The following is a 13,501-nucleotide window of genomic DNA, read 5'->3' on the forward strand; positions in this document are numbered from 1 at the left end:
CTGCCCCTCGAACACAGGTTGAGTGCCAGCATGCTGTCCTCAGTGCCCCTACCCTGCCTGTACCCATGGCCCTGGGTCTGCCTTTCAGCCACAGCTCCTGGGCAGGCTCCACAGCCCAGGTCCAGCCTCACTCAGAGGAGGCCAGGTCCCGGCTCCCCAAACCCTCAGTGCACCTGGTGAGCAGGTGGACGAACGAGTGAGTGAGTGAGTGACTCTAAGGAGCCTTGGGGTTAGGGGGAGCAGACAGCCCTGGGGGAACGTGTCTAAATGGTGGCGAGACCTTCCATGTGCAGGGTCAGTGAGCATCTGGGACTCTGAGGGGTGAGGGTGGTGGAGAAGGTGAGAGATGGCAGAAGGGCAGGACCAACCCCAGCCTCTCAGAACTGATGGGCACTGCTGCCCTCCTGGAAGGCCAGTGTGATCCAGAGAAAGGCCTCATTTGGGACCAGCACGGGGAACAGAAATGGCTTGATTCCCTAAGAGAGTCCGGCCCAGGCCACATGTCAAGGCACAGGGCACAGCGTACAAGGAGAGCCAGCTCTCCTGGCCACCCCGCCCTGGCCCTTCTCTAAACAAAGGCCTGTATGGCACTGCTGCAGACTCGCTTCAGAAGGTGATATATTACGCAGATCCTCAAAATGTGTAGCCAATCCTCTTCACAAAAGACACATTTTTGGTTCAGTTACTCCCCTTCATTCAGATCAATTTAAAATTGCCATATTATTGTCTCTGGTTCTTAATTATCTTTTATCTTAACTAAGTAAAGGTTATTTTTAGAGCAATGTTAGGTACAGAAAAAGAAAATAAGCACAAAGTACAAAATTCCTCTATATTCCCTGCCGCCACCTCAGTTTCCCCTGTGGTTGGCATCTGGAGCTGGTGTGGTGTATCAGTTACAATCAGTCAATCCTTGTCCACGTGTGTGGCTTACATTAGGGCTCCCTGACTGTGTTGTATAACACTGGCTTATTTTTGTCCCAGATTCATGACATCATTTCACATAAGCACCATCATGGTGTCATACAGAATCATTTCATTGCCGTAAAAGCTTTTTGAAAAACAGAATATAATCCATCAGCTCCTGGAAGTTTCTCAATGTCCAGTTTCTACAATATCATAATGAATTTTCTTCCCCTTCTCCTCCCAATTTTTATTGGTGCTTTAGTTTTACACTGTCAAGTCCGGGAACATTTATGGTCTGTTCTGAAATTATATTTTACTTTTCCCACATTTTATCCGTGGATATAAAAAGGAACAAATCTTTGCAGAACACTGACATGATTATGCCTTCGTGAGCACAGTGCCCTGCGGATCCAGGTGTTGCATTAATGGTACATTTCCTCTCTACAGGCCCAGGGTCATGACTGGTGGACAATGTTCTATCATAAATGATAAATGATTACATTTCCTTATCTTATTTAATTGCTCACAATTGTGCCACTTTCATTTGCTTCCTGTTTTGACCTTGATTTTAAAAATATTTCCTAGTTCTGTTTCTTTGTCTATTGTCCAGAAAGACTGTAATTTTACATCGCACTTTTGTTAATCTGCTTTTCGTTTTCTAAGAGTCCATGTTTTCCCTTAAACTTGAGTGGCAAAGTGTTCAGGTTTAGAATTTTAGGCTCAAAGAAAGATCTCAAGAGTCCCTGCTGGGGAGTGTGATGCTGGTCTATTCCTCGAGCTTTGTAGGAAATGTTCTCTCCAGCAGCTGTTGGGTTAGGGTGTTTCCCAGAACAGAGAGAAAAGTAAGAATTAAATTTTTTAACTTCGAATACAGGGAGTGTCCTTTCTCCAGGGACCTCCCCACATGGTGGCTCCTGGGGACATATGTGTTGGAGCATCTCCCAGGGTGAGGCAAGTGCTCCCATCAGGTCTGCAGTCCTCTCTGAAGCAGTCACCAGCACGTCACCTTTGCACTCCCTTCGAATACAATACTTGAATAATAACTATTTTTAACTTCCAAGAGTACTTTCTTAGTCTCGGTTCCTTTCTTATTGCAAAGCTACTGTGTTTTCTTTTTCTTTTTTAAGTTACTAGTTTTGCACCCGTGGACTTAAAATCCACTGTGTGTTGCTTTAACCCTGGAGACTCAACAGGGAACAAGCCCTGGGAGCTGACACGCCACGTGAGAGACCCCAGGAGGGAGCCACTTGGCAGGTCTCATGGAGCCAGTTGGCAGGGCTGTGGGGGTGGGGGGCCAAGGGGGTTGCTATTTTATAAAGTGGGGGCAGGAAGGGCCTCACTCTACATGACCCTGGAACACAGAAGTAGAGGAAGGGAAGGGGAAAGTTGTGGCAGACGATTTTATGGACCTAATAATTGGTCACATCAATCTATCTGAGAATTCTTGTTGGAGGTGTTTGGTTCTGTTTTCGTCTTCTCTGAATGATCACATCCCTCCTCTTCCTCTGAGGTCAGGTGTGCTGTGCCTGTCTCTTTCTGTCCCTGTTCTTCCATTCCAATGGTTTTCTTCGCCTACCTCACGATTCTCACAGTCATTTTAAAGATGGCGGGATGAGTGGATTTATCTAGACAGCTGTTTCCTCTGCTGCTGTGTGTGGACAGCAGCAGTAAATGGTGTGAGGACAGGGTGTCCTTTCTCCAGGGACCTCCCCACATGGTGGCTCCTGGGGACATATGTCTTGGAGCATCCCCCAGGGTGAGGCAAGTGCTCCCATCAGGTCTGCAGTCCTCTCTGAAGCAGTCACCAGCACGTCACCCTTGCACTCCCTGCCAGGATGCTTCTATTTCAAAGTCTTCATTGCACTTGCTGCCCCCGTGTGCAGAGAGGACCTCCGCCCACTGCCCCTCTGTGGAAAGAGGACCTCCACCTGCTGCCCCCGTGTGGGAAAAGATGGTGCTTGGAAGTGGAAATCTTCACATTTTTTCCTCACAGTAAGGAAAAACCAAGAAACTGACTGTTTTCTTCTGCTGAGGTCTCAGCACAGATCACTTCTGGTCTCTACAAGGTACGTGGACCAAATATTATATGGAGATGCCCTCGGTGTCTGGGTCACTTGGGGAATGACAAGAGCTTTAAGGGTTCTGTGCCAGGAACCAGAATCAGAGACCAGGGTGCATACACCTGCTTTATATTTGCCAGCTATCCTCAAGGAAAAGTGTGCCCCACATCTTTACGTCTTGAAACAATGACCTTTCATTACCTCTCCCTGTTTCTATGGGCAGGGATTCAGAAGAGATTCTGCTGGACTCTTCTGACTTGGGCTTTTGTATGAACTTAGTCATGAGGTTGTGTCAAAGTTTATTTATTTATTTTTTTGTTTATATATATATATACATATATAAATATATATATATAATATATATATATATATATATATATATATAGCTTCTGGGCTGGGCTCACTCCTTATGGTCTCTGGAGCATAGCCTGGCTGGGGTCTTTGTGTGGTGCTCAGGGCTGCAAATGCACTAATCTAAAGGAGAGAGCGAGAGAGCGAGAGAGCGAGAGAGAGAGAGAGAGAGAGAGAATGAGAATGAAAGAGAGATACAGAAATATATGGAATGAGACAGAGACATAGAAAGCTAGAGACTGGGACAGAGAGATAGGAAGACACAGAGATACCCAGAGAGATACAGAGACAGGCTAGGGAAAGTGAGAGACAGAGACAGCTGTTGTCAGTGGGATTCATATTGCTTTTCATGCTCTGGCCTCAGAAGTCTCACAGAGCTGCCTCTGCCACATTTGATTCTCTGAAGCATTTTCAAAACAGTCGCGGGTACCAGGAGCATGGAGAATGGGTTCCAGCTCTGGATGGGGCAGGCGATTTAGGGAGAACACGTGGGGCTAGTAATTTGCAGGAAAGGCCGGGGGAGGCCCTCCAGCTGCAGAGTCCTGCCAGCAGTGGAGATCTTCAGGGCTGTGGATGGGGAGGCCACTCCATGCTCAGCCTGTTTTGTGTCTTGTTCAGGACAGCTGCAAGCTGACATGGCTGCCTAGGTCCTGTCCTTTCTGGAAACTTCTCAAAAGCTCAGGGTCTCCTCACTCTCCTGGTAAGAAGCTTTAGTTTCCTCCATTGGGGTTGATTGGCAGTCCCGTGGAGGGGAACCTCCTCTTCTGTCCCCCCCCAGTCCCCCTGCCATCTGAGGAGCCCCTGGACGTGGTCATCTTGCAGAAGGATCTCACACCTCAGGGCTGTACCTGGTTGGAAATACACGCAGGGACACTCCGAGGAGCAGTGGGAGGGCTTCTGTGGGGAGGAGGGTCCAGGAGTCTGGCTTCCTAGGACGGTGAGTGCTCGTGTTCTCTACTCTCAGACCCAGCTTCTATTCCACAGTGTGGACATGGTGTGTGGTACCAGGTCCCTCCTGCCCAGCTGCCCATGCCAAGCACTGTACTGACGGTGCTTCAGAGGTGTTTCCTCAGAGCCGGACTTGGGTCCCTGGCCTACAGGGCCTGGAGTGATGTGGGATGGCCTGCCTTGTCCAGGTGCAGCAATGTCACCTGTCACAGCTATAGGGGGACTGTGAGCAACAGGATGTGGGGCTGTCAAGTGACCTGATTCTTTGAGGTTTCAGTCCCCGAAGACCCTGAGTTTTAAAACTGGGGGTGGTAGACATGGTACTGAATACTCGTTTCTGACATATTTTGTAAATTAAAAAGAAAAATATCATGCAGGCACACATTCGCATTTGTTTTTATTTATTTATTACTCATTTTAGAGATTAACTGATAAAGACAGGACATGGCTGTTCTTGATCCCAATTTTCCACATGATTTGCCTGGAAACTGTGGAGACGCATTATTTGTCTTTGTGTTTATGATTTTAGAGATGAACCCTCAGGGATGAGGCAGGGCACCTCTGGACCTGAGGCTGGGGTTCTGCACTTGTCACCTCTGAGCCCAGGAGCAGGCTGGAAGGGCTGAGTGGGGACGAGGCCTCCCCAGGGAAGTGGGCTGTCGTCTGTTTTGTTTGGGCCTCACCCAGACCTCCATTCCGTGGCTTTGGCCCCAAGCACACTCCATCCCCCCAAACTGGAGGGCTGTACTTTTCCAGAAACAAGAAGCAGTAGCTGTGGGCTGGACTTCCCTCTCACCTCTGGAGCAGAGTGTCCCACATGCTCTGCTGCCTGAGCATGGTGGACGGTCCAGGCCATGGTGTGCTGCACAGGCCAGAGGGGACATTCTGATCCTCCAGAAGTCACGGGGCTAACACTGTCAAGCTCTTTGCTCAGGGTGACCCTGGCCTTCTTGAGTGTGTGGGCTCTCAGCCCTGGAGCTCCTGGGGAAAGGGCTGAGTGGTCAGCAGGTCCAGGAGCCCTGGCAGGAGCATCCAGGGTTGATTACCCCAGAGGCATCTTTGGGAGAGCAGGGCTTGCATTCTAGACAGATCACACGGCTCACATTGGACCACAGTCTTGGGCACCCAGGCAGATCTCCTGCTTTGCCTCTGTCCCACCAGCAGAGTCCACGTGGCCAGCGGTCCTCACCCTTCATCGGCCTCAGAGTCAGGCTTTTGAGTCGGGGAGGCTGGTTTAAAGTTAGCTTGCACATTTTGTTTTGTCGGCCTAGGACCATCACCCCTGGGGTCTGCCGGCTTTGGAACCAGGCCTGGCCCAATGTGGGTTCCTGGGCCAGGACACCTGCACTCTTCAAAGTCAGCGGGTCACTCTGGCACCTGGAGCCTCGTTCCGTTTCCATCCAGCAGCCCCTGCAGACTTTTCAAAGCCTCGCTCTGTCCCTCCTGCTACTGAGGGGGCACCCTGGCTCTCCACGGGAATCTGCTGTGATTGCTGTCTGAAGTTTCAGTCTCCTAATAGATGGAGCTTCAAGGAATGTAAATTGCTTCTCACAGACAATGCAGGGCACAAACGTGAAGTGCCAGATCTCAGTTTTCTAATGGGCTGTGGAAACTGCAGCATGGCCTAATCCTGTCCTGAATATTAATTAATTAGACACTGGGAGCTCCTACCCTCTGCTTAAACAAAGGGAGCCTGGCAAGCCAAAGGACATTCCTGTGAGGGCAGGTGCTCCATCCCAAGGAGGACAATGGGCAGCCCTGTGCAGAGGGACGCTCTGACCAGCTCCCTGCTGGAGCAGCCCTGGGGTGCGGCGCAGGAAGAGCCTCCAGCGGAAGCCCAGGCGGGGCCCCACTGGGTCCTGTCTGTTCCTATGACGATGCAGGACAGGGGCAGAGGCATGAGGACAGGAGGCACTGGCCAGCAGAGGAGGAATCTGAGAACTACGGACTGGACTCTCCTCAGAAGAGCGGCCAGGGCACTGCTTGGTGTCTGCAGGAGCAACAGAGAGCCAGGTGCCCTGTGGTCACCTGAGACCAGGGTGACTGCACCCCCTCAGGGCGGAGAAGGGGAGGGGGCAGGGCTGGGTGTAGGTCACACTGTAGGGTGGCTCAGTAGAGGGCAGCCAGGGACACGACATTCTCCTGGGGGGGCTTTGGCTCCTGTTCCTCATGCTGAGTGAGGTGGAATAGAGGTCTTTGTTCCTCGAGGATGTGGAGTCGAACCCTGTTCCCTCTGGCTGTGTGACCCTGAACAGGTGGCAGAGTGGCCCTCCGCTCCATTCTTCTCACCTGTAAGTTGGGAAATACTAAGAGCCTCACTCAGACCTCCTGGAATTGCTTCTGTAAAGGTCTGAGGGGGTGCCGGTGGTGGAGGACAGCATTGTGAATGCCACAGCAGTCCTTCCAGGGCCACCACAACTGCTTTTGCAGGTGTACTCGTGGGACATCATGCTGCTACACCCAACAATGTCAAAATAAGAAGATTTGTTAGAACAGGGGTTCAGAACTTTGTCGACACATTAGAACCTCTGAAAATCCCAGAGCCTGGCCACCTCCACACCCAGGGCACCCCCATCCTGGGGTCAGTTCTAAGCCACCCGGTGATGACCATGTATAGCAGATTTGGGAACAACTGGCCTGAGCAATTTGTCAGAGCAGAGAGAGAAGCCTGTGTCTGTCCCACCCCTCTCAGGTGTTTGGGACTGTTTTCCTGGTCCCCTGGACCCTGGTAACACCATTCACAGAGCCCACACGCTGCTGTGTGCACACAGCTGAAAATTGGCCCCGATTAAACCCGAGCAGGGTGGAGGCGGTGCGTTCTCTGAGCTGTGAAAGAGCAGCCTTGCTCTCCTCCTCTCAGCTGCTCCTCCGGGATCAGGACTTTCTCGGGGGATCACGCAATCTCCTGTGACTGTGACCTTCCTACTAATGGTTCAAGTGCCCTGTGATAATGGGAGATTCAAAAGAGAACAAACGATTCAAAATGGATTTACCAAGACCCAGCAAGGGGCGACGATCAGGCATTAATTCTGGATGCCTCTCCTGCCTGCCTTGGGCGGGAATCCATCATCTCTGGCAGCCTGGCTGAGCCGTGCTCTCCCACAATCCATTACCCTCCCTACCTGCCCGGGCATGTCCATGGTCTCTCCCTCTAAGTGGGGTGGCTCTTTCTCTGTCAAGGCCTGTGCTTTCCCTCTGGCTATTTGCCCACATATTTATCTACCTCATATCTTCTCTCCTTTGTATCTGTCTGTTTTGAAATTTAGATTTATCTTTCCTGTTACTGAGTGAGAAATTGCCCTTGTCAGAGTTGCCTGGGACAATTCAGGGAGGGGTTTAAATGATGGCTGCTGCAGGGTCCCTTCCATGGTGAAGCTGTGGAGGTCCCGGGGGTCCCCAACTGCACATGCCGGCAGTTTCTCCTGGTCTGCCCTTGGCAATGAGATTTTAGGACCCAGCATTTATATCTTCACATTTTGAGATTAAGCTAATCCTAGAGTCCCACCCCTGCCTTCCACATTTCTCCGCTTTAACATTACACATGCATATCACTCCTATTTGTAAACTGACGTATCCATAATTTTCTGCAAGAGATGCTCCGTCCACCTCGTGCATGGTGCAGCCTGGAGCCGTCACATACAGGCACTTGGGGAAACAATCATTCTGCCCTCACTCTTTTAAGTGGCAGTGAAGGTCAGGGCCGAGTCCACAGGGCTGTCCCTGGCAGAGCTTTTCCTCGTCACACTTCTTCTTTCACCTCACATGCGACTAACCTCTCCCCTGGCTTTGTCCACTTGGCCACCAGGATGGGGAATCCCTTCCCTTCTCCCTTGGTGCTTCAGTCAAGTACCTGGCCATGCTCCCTCCCTTCCCGGGACTACATGTTTCCTTCTTCACACTCCAAGTCATTACTACAAAACAGAATCATTATTATAAAATATAAAACAGGAAAAAAAAAAAAACAGAAAAAGGCCCATTTAGAGGATGAGGGTGGTGGAGGGGGTGAAATAGCGCTGGCTAATGCCACCAGGTGACACAGCAATTTTTCAATGTGACAGTAGCGGGAAGCCGTAACATTGGTCTGTGGCTCTGGCTATAAATTTGCAATTATATTTCACTCTCCCCTATTTATGGGGCATATCATAAACCTTTCTGTTATGTAAGCTTCTAACATTAAAACATTTATAAATGCAACCGTGGTAATAAAGCCAAGCAAGTCTCATTGCTGACTTTCTATGTAACTAGTGATTCTTTGGTATGTATTCACCATGTATCTATCATTAACATATTAGCTTTGCCAAAATAAGATGCTGATGCCAGAAAAATGATGCTATAAGTAAGTCCCCTCAACATTTATTACTTTACAGCAAGCAGGGATGACCACAGACAAAACGTTTGTATGAGAATCCAGCCTTAAACAATTCAAAACTAGAACACATCTTGGCTAATCAAGTAAGTGAAGGGAAGCAGAGGCATGGATAATCCAAAGCAATGAATAATAAAAAAAGATTTCATGCTTTGGTGTGAAATATTTATTTTACATTTTGCAACTGATGTGTGTCTCTCATGCTGATCTATTTAAAGTGGTTTATTGACTCCACAGTGGTCAAAGATGTGGGGGTGGAGAGGCGTCAATGGAGGGTTCTTGCTGTGAACAATCTGCCAATGGATGAGGCCTGCATGGGACAGACAGCATCAACACACGCCAGCCTGCCCTGCAGTCTCACGCTAGATAGATGTCAATCAACCATGGCGCCCTGACCTGCCCACCTGCACATGCTTGGCTTTTCTCTCCACCAGGGACATTGGCAGCCATGATGTGGCCAAAGTCTTGAGAAGGGCCACTTGATGGGTCTCGTTCCCTGTGAGAGGAACATGCTGGGTTGGTCATTTCCTGGGAAGAGGCTCAGAGACCCCTGGCCATGCCCAGCTGGGTGTGAAAGTCTCTGAACAAATGAGCAATCTGACATTCCTGCTTGGAGGGCCACGCAGTCCTCCCAGGTGCTGGGCTTTGGTGGCAGGGCCTCCATAAAGGAGGGACGCAGTCTGCTGAGCACTAGGGCACCAACAGATGCCCTCCCTGCTCCACCTATGGGCCAGGGGTCTTGAGCCAGTGACTTGATGTCTCAGCCCGATTTTCTCCTCTGTGGGGCAGCTGTAATCATCCTCATCTCACGGTGTTTTGGGCAGGATTAGATGCACCAAGGTGTATGTGTGGACACACTCAGCACAGTTCCAGGCCCTTGGAAATGTTCAGCAGGGCCACTGGTCAGTAGTTACTGGAGGAAACATTGTGTGCCGCTAAAGGACACACCGGAGAGTGGCCAGCCTGCTCTCTTCCTGGGAGAGTGGCTGAGGTGGAGGGTCTAGTATTTATGCCTAATCACATCCTCGTCTTCGTAACTTGTGAGTCCTCAACTGCTTTACTGCATGATACCGCAGAGCCCTGGACAGGCATCAATGTAGGTGAATGCTACGATTGCATTTGAACCTTCACACGTGACAGTTTGCAACCGATGTCTTTCCTGGCACTGTGATAGTCCTTCCTAGAGCACAGAATTCTTTTTTTTTTTTAAATTTTTTTTTATTGTTGGTTGTTCAAAACATTACATAGTTCTTGATATATCATCTTTCACACTTTGCTTCAAGTGGGTTATGAACTCCCATTTTTAGCCCATATACAGATTGCAGAATCACATCAATTACACATCCATTGATTTACATATTGCCATACTAGTGACTGTCATGTTCTGCTACCTTTCCTATCCTCTACTATCCCCCCTCCCCTCCCCTCCCCTCCCCTCTTCTCTCTCTACCCCCTCTACTGACCTTCATTTCTCTCCCTTGTATTATTTTTCCCTTTCCCCTCATTTCCTCTTGTATGTTCTTTTGTATAACCCTGAGGGTCTCCTTCCATTTCCATGCAATTTCCCTTCTCTCTCCCTTTCCCTCCCACCTCTCATCTCTGTTTAATGTTAATCTTCTTCTCATGCTCTTCGTCCCTAACGGCGGATCAAGCACAGAATTCTTTGGAAAATACTTTGATCCGTCCTGCCCCTCCTCTCCAGGAGAAATAACAATGAACTACAGGACGCCTCCTGCTGGTCAGGCACAGAGATGGAGCAACACTGAACACAAAGGGGCCAGTTCCTGGGCCCTGTCTCTTGCTGACTGGGTGTCACGTTCATGCTTGCTCTGGGGCTGCCACCTCTCTGTGATGATGCTGGGGATGGTGTGGACACTCTCAGTCCTGCCTGTGGGGTGTGAAGAAATGGCTGCCTCCTCTTCCTCCCACTTCCCCAGCTGTCCCTGGTTCTCAATGTGAAGAGGGAGTGCAGTCTGAACTTGATGAAGTAGTTCATTTTGGTACATCACACAAGGGATCAGCTCAGTTGGGAAGGTATCATCAGAGTCTTCTGGTATCTAAGGCAAACATTTGCTCTCTAGGATGTAAAATTCACCACGAGACACTCCTGACCTCAAGGAGGGCCCTAGAGAAATTTGGTTCACTGGGATTCTTAGGAAGTGGCTCTGCCATGCAGACTGGGGTATGGGAAGTTGATCTGGGAGTGCCTTTGGGATTCACAGTGGTGGGGAGGAAGGTGGCAGGATTGGGCAGCCTTGGGAGCTGAGCTGTTATCCCAATCCTGTTATCCAGCCGCTGGCTGACCCTGGATCCTGGCAGGAGCTCTGGAACTAAGATGGCCCTTCATTTGCCATCTGTTGGGATGCAGAGGCTGGGTCTTCATATGGCCTCAGAGACTCCACCTGAGACAGGGGCATGACCACAGGTGACAGGGATGTCTTCTGTCAAAAGCTAGTCCCGACGAGGTCCGAGCTGAGGCCAGCCAGCTCCCCACATCTTGGGATTAGGGCTGTGCATGCAGTTTAGCAGTGCCCCTTCCATGAAGGCACTCGTGAGCACATGTGGTCAGCAGGTGAAGCACAGCAGACCCCAGCAGGGAAAGGAACCCAGGAAAGGCCCCAGGAGGTGTAGCTTTGCACGGGTCCAGAGGCATGGGAGATCTTTGGCACGTCACAGTCCCAGGGCATGGTGTTCAGCAGGACGTCAGAGCCTGGAAAGCAGAAGCTGAGAGTTTGGGTGAGAGGGAGGAGCCCCTCTGTCTGGTTGGAGCAGGAGGGATGGTCATGGAAGCCGTGTTGGGGAGGGTAGAAGGCAGGCTCTCAGGACGACTGGTGTGTCTCCTGGCAGAAGTGAAGGGAGCGAGCCTAAGCCTTCACTTGACACTTGTGTTGGTCTGCAGAGGTGAGATGGGGAGACTCCCAGCCTCAGGTGAGGACACCCTGGAAACACTGCTAGACTGAGCTGGAAAGATGCAAGAGGGTGAAGTGGTGCAGGGTCTCAGATGCCAGACTAGTGCCTCGGAACACATTTGTCCCCGGAGGAGAGCCGTGAGGGGTCTGGAGCTGGAGGACTCACACGGCTTTGAAGTGCCAACACTCATCGAGATGCGATGTCAGACAGGTCTAGCCCAATTCCAATCTGATGAGCAGACACCTGTTGAGCCTGTACGGAATGTCATGAGGATATTAGGGAATGTATCATAGACTCTGTCCTTGACAGAAAAGCCACCTTATAAAGTGTTTTCACTGTGTCTTCCTTGGTCATGAAGAATTATGTGCAAAATAGTTGTGGATTGCAGGCACAAATTTGTAATCTGAAATGAATTGGTTGTGCAGATGGATAGAATACATGCTCAGTAGCTTTCATTTTAGGAACTGTGTGTGTGTGTGTGCGCGCGCGCGTGCGCGCGTGTGCATGCGTGTGTGTTTTCCACTTTAAGTCTGGAAGAAAATAAGATGAAACCCAGTAAGATGGAAAGATGGGCTCTCCGTTCATCTGAACACCACTGCAGCCAATATCAATTACCATCGTTAACTGAGTTAATCAATTAAATCATTAATTTAATTTCTTGATTCATTGGCAATAAAAAGAATGACAATATGTATATTTGCCAAAATGATTTGCAACCTCAGTTAAAACAGTAATTCAGCAATTAAATACGAAGGAGTTCCATTAATTTGTATTGCTTTTACTTATCAAAGCAGTTAATTACAAAATAGAATAATTAGTCAGAAATTGATACTAATCAAAGTATGAGTAGCATGAGAAAGATGCCCGAGAAGGAGGTGACAGTCATTGCCAAGAGGCATACAGTGGATATCAGTGTTTAAGTAATCCATTTCACAGCCAGGTGAGGGTCCTTGTGCTGCTATCTCATGGGAGGACTAGAGAGAAGAGCTGGTAGCAATCATGGAAAAGCACCGCACAAATGCGGTTTTCTGTTTAAATGTTTTTAGAAAAATGACAGTCACCACGCCGTATACTTAGAATCAACATGTAAGCCAGGAGGACGCTCAGTGGTACTAAAGACACCAAAGGTGTCTTCTAAACCCCCTTTGGTTGTACACACTTCATCCTGGGGAGCAGAGGGGGGAGGCCAGCATCCTGTAGGTGGGCTGCCTTGGGGCTGCTCCCTCCCCAGGACCCGCTGCACAGGGTCCCCTGGCCCATCCCCAAACAGCTGTTATACACTCTGCATCAAAAGGGGAAACTGGTTCTGGGGATGGGCCCCAGCCAAGCTGGACTTGGGGAGGAGACGGGCTTACAACAGAAGTTCCCTTTGGGGCAGGGAAACCTGTGTGGCCGGAGACAGACTGAAAGGAGAGGACACTTCTGTGACCAGGTCAGGAAAACTGGAGGCTTTGGCACAAAACATAATTTTAATATATAAAAATTAAAAATTTAAATAAACCTAAATAGTTCATATGTCAAATAAATGGGAATGATGGTTTAAATTAACCCACTCTGTGTGTTATGTGGTTTGATCAGTCTAATATGCCTTTCAGTATCCCTGTAAGGTGGGCCTTTACCTACCCTGACCTGAAGACCAGGACCCCCGGGTTTGAGCACAGAGAAGTGTAAATGCAGATCAAGGCTGCACAGGTTGAGAGGCAGACCTAAGGTGCAGGTCCTCCGGCAGGGTCCTGAGCCCAGCGGGCTAACCAGAACATTATTTTAAATATATTAAAAGCTTTACAACTGCACTGTGGAAGAAAAACAACTCCAGAGACAAATGGGCAAAGATTTGGATAAGAAATTCAGAGAAGAGAAAATCTAAATGATTCATAAACATATGAAAAGATCAAATTCACCCAAATCAGAGGAGTGCAAATTAGCATAAAAAAGAATTGTTATTGTACACATCCAACTGGCA

The sequence above is a fragment of the Marmota flaviventris genome, chromosome 5 (genome assembly GCF_047511675.1).
Source record: "Marmota flaviventris isolate mMarFla1 chromosome 5, mMarFla1.hap1, whole genome shotgun sequence".
NCBI lineage: Eukaryota > Metazoa > Chordata > Mammalia > Rodentia > Sciuridae > Marmota > Marmota flaviventris.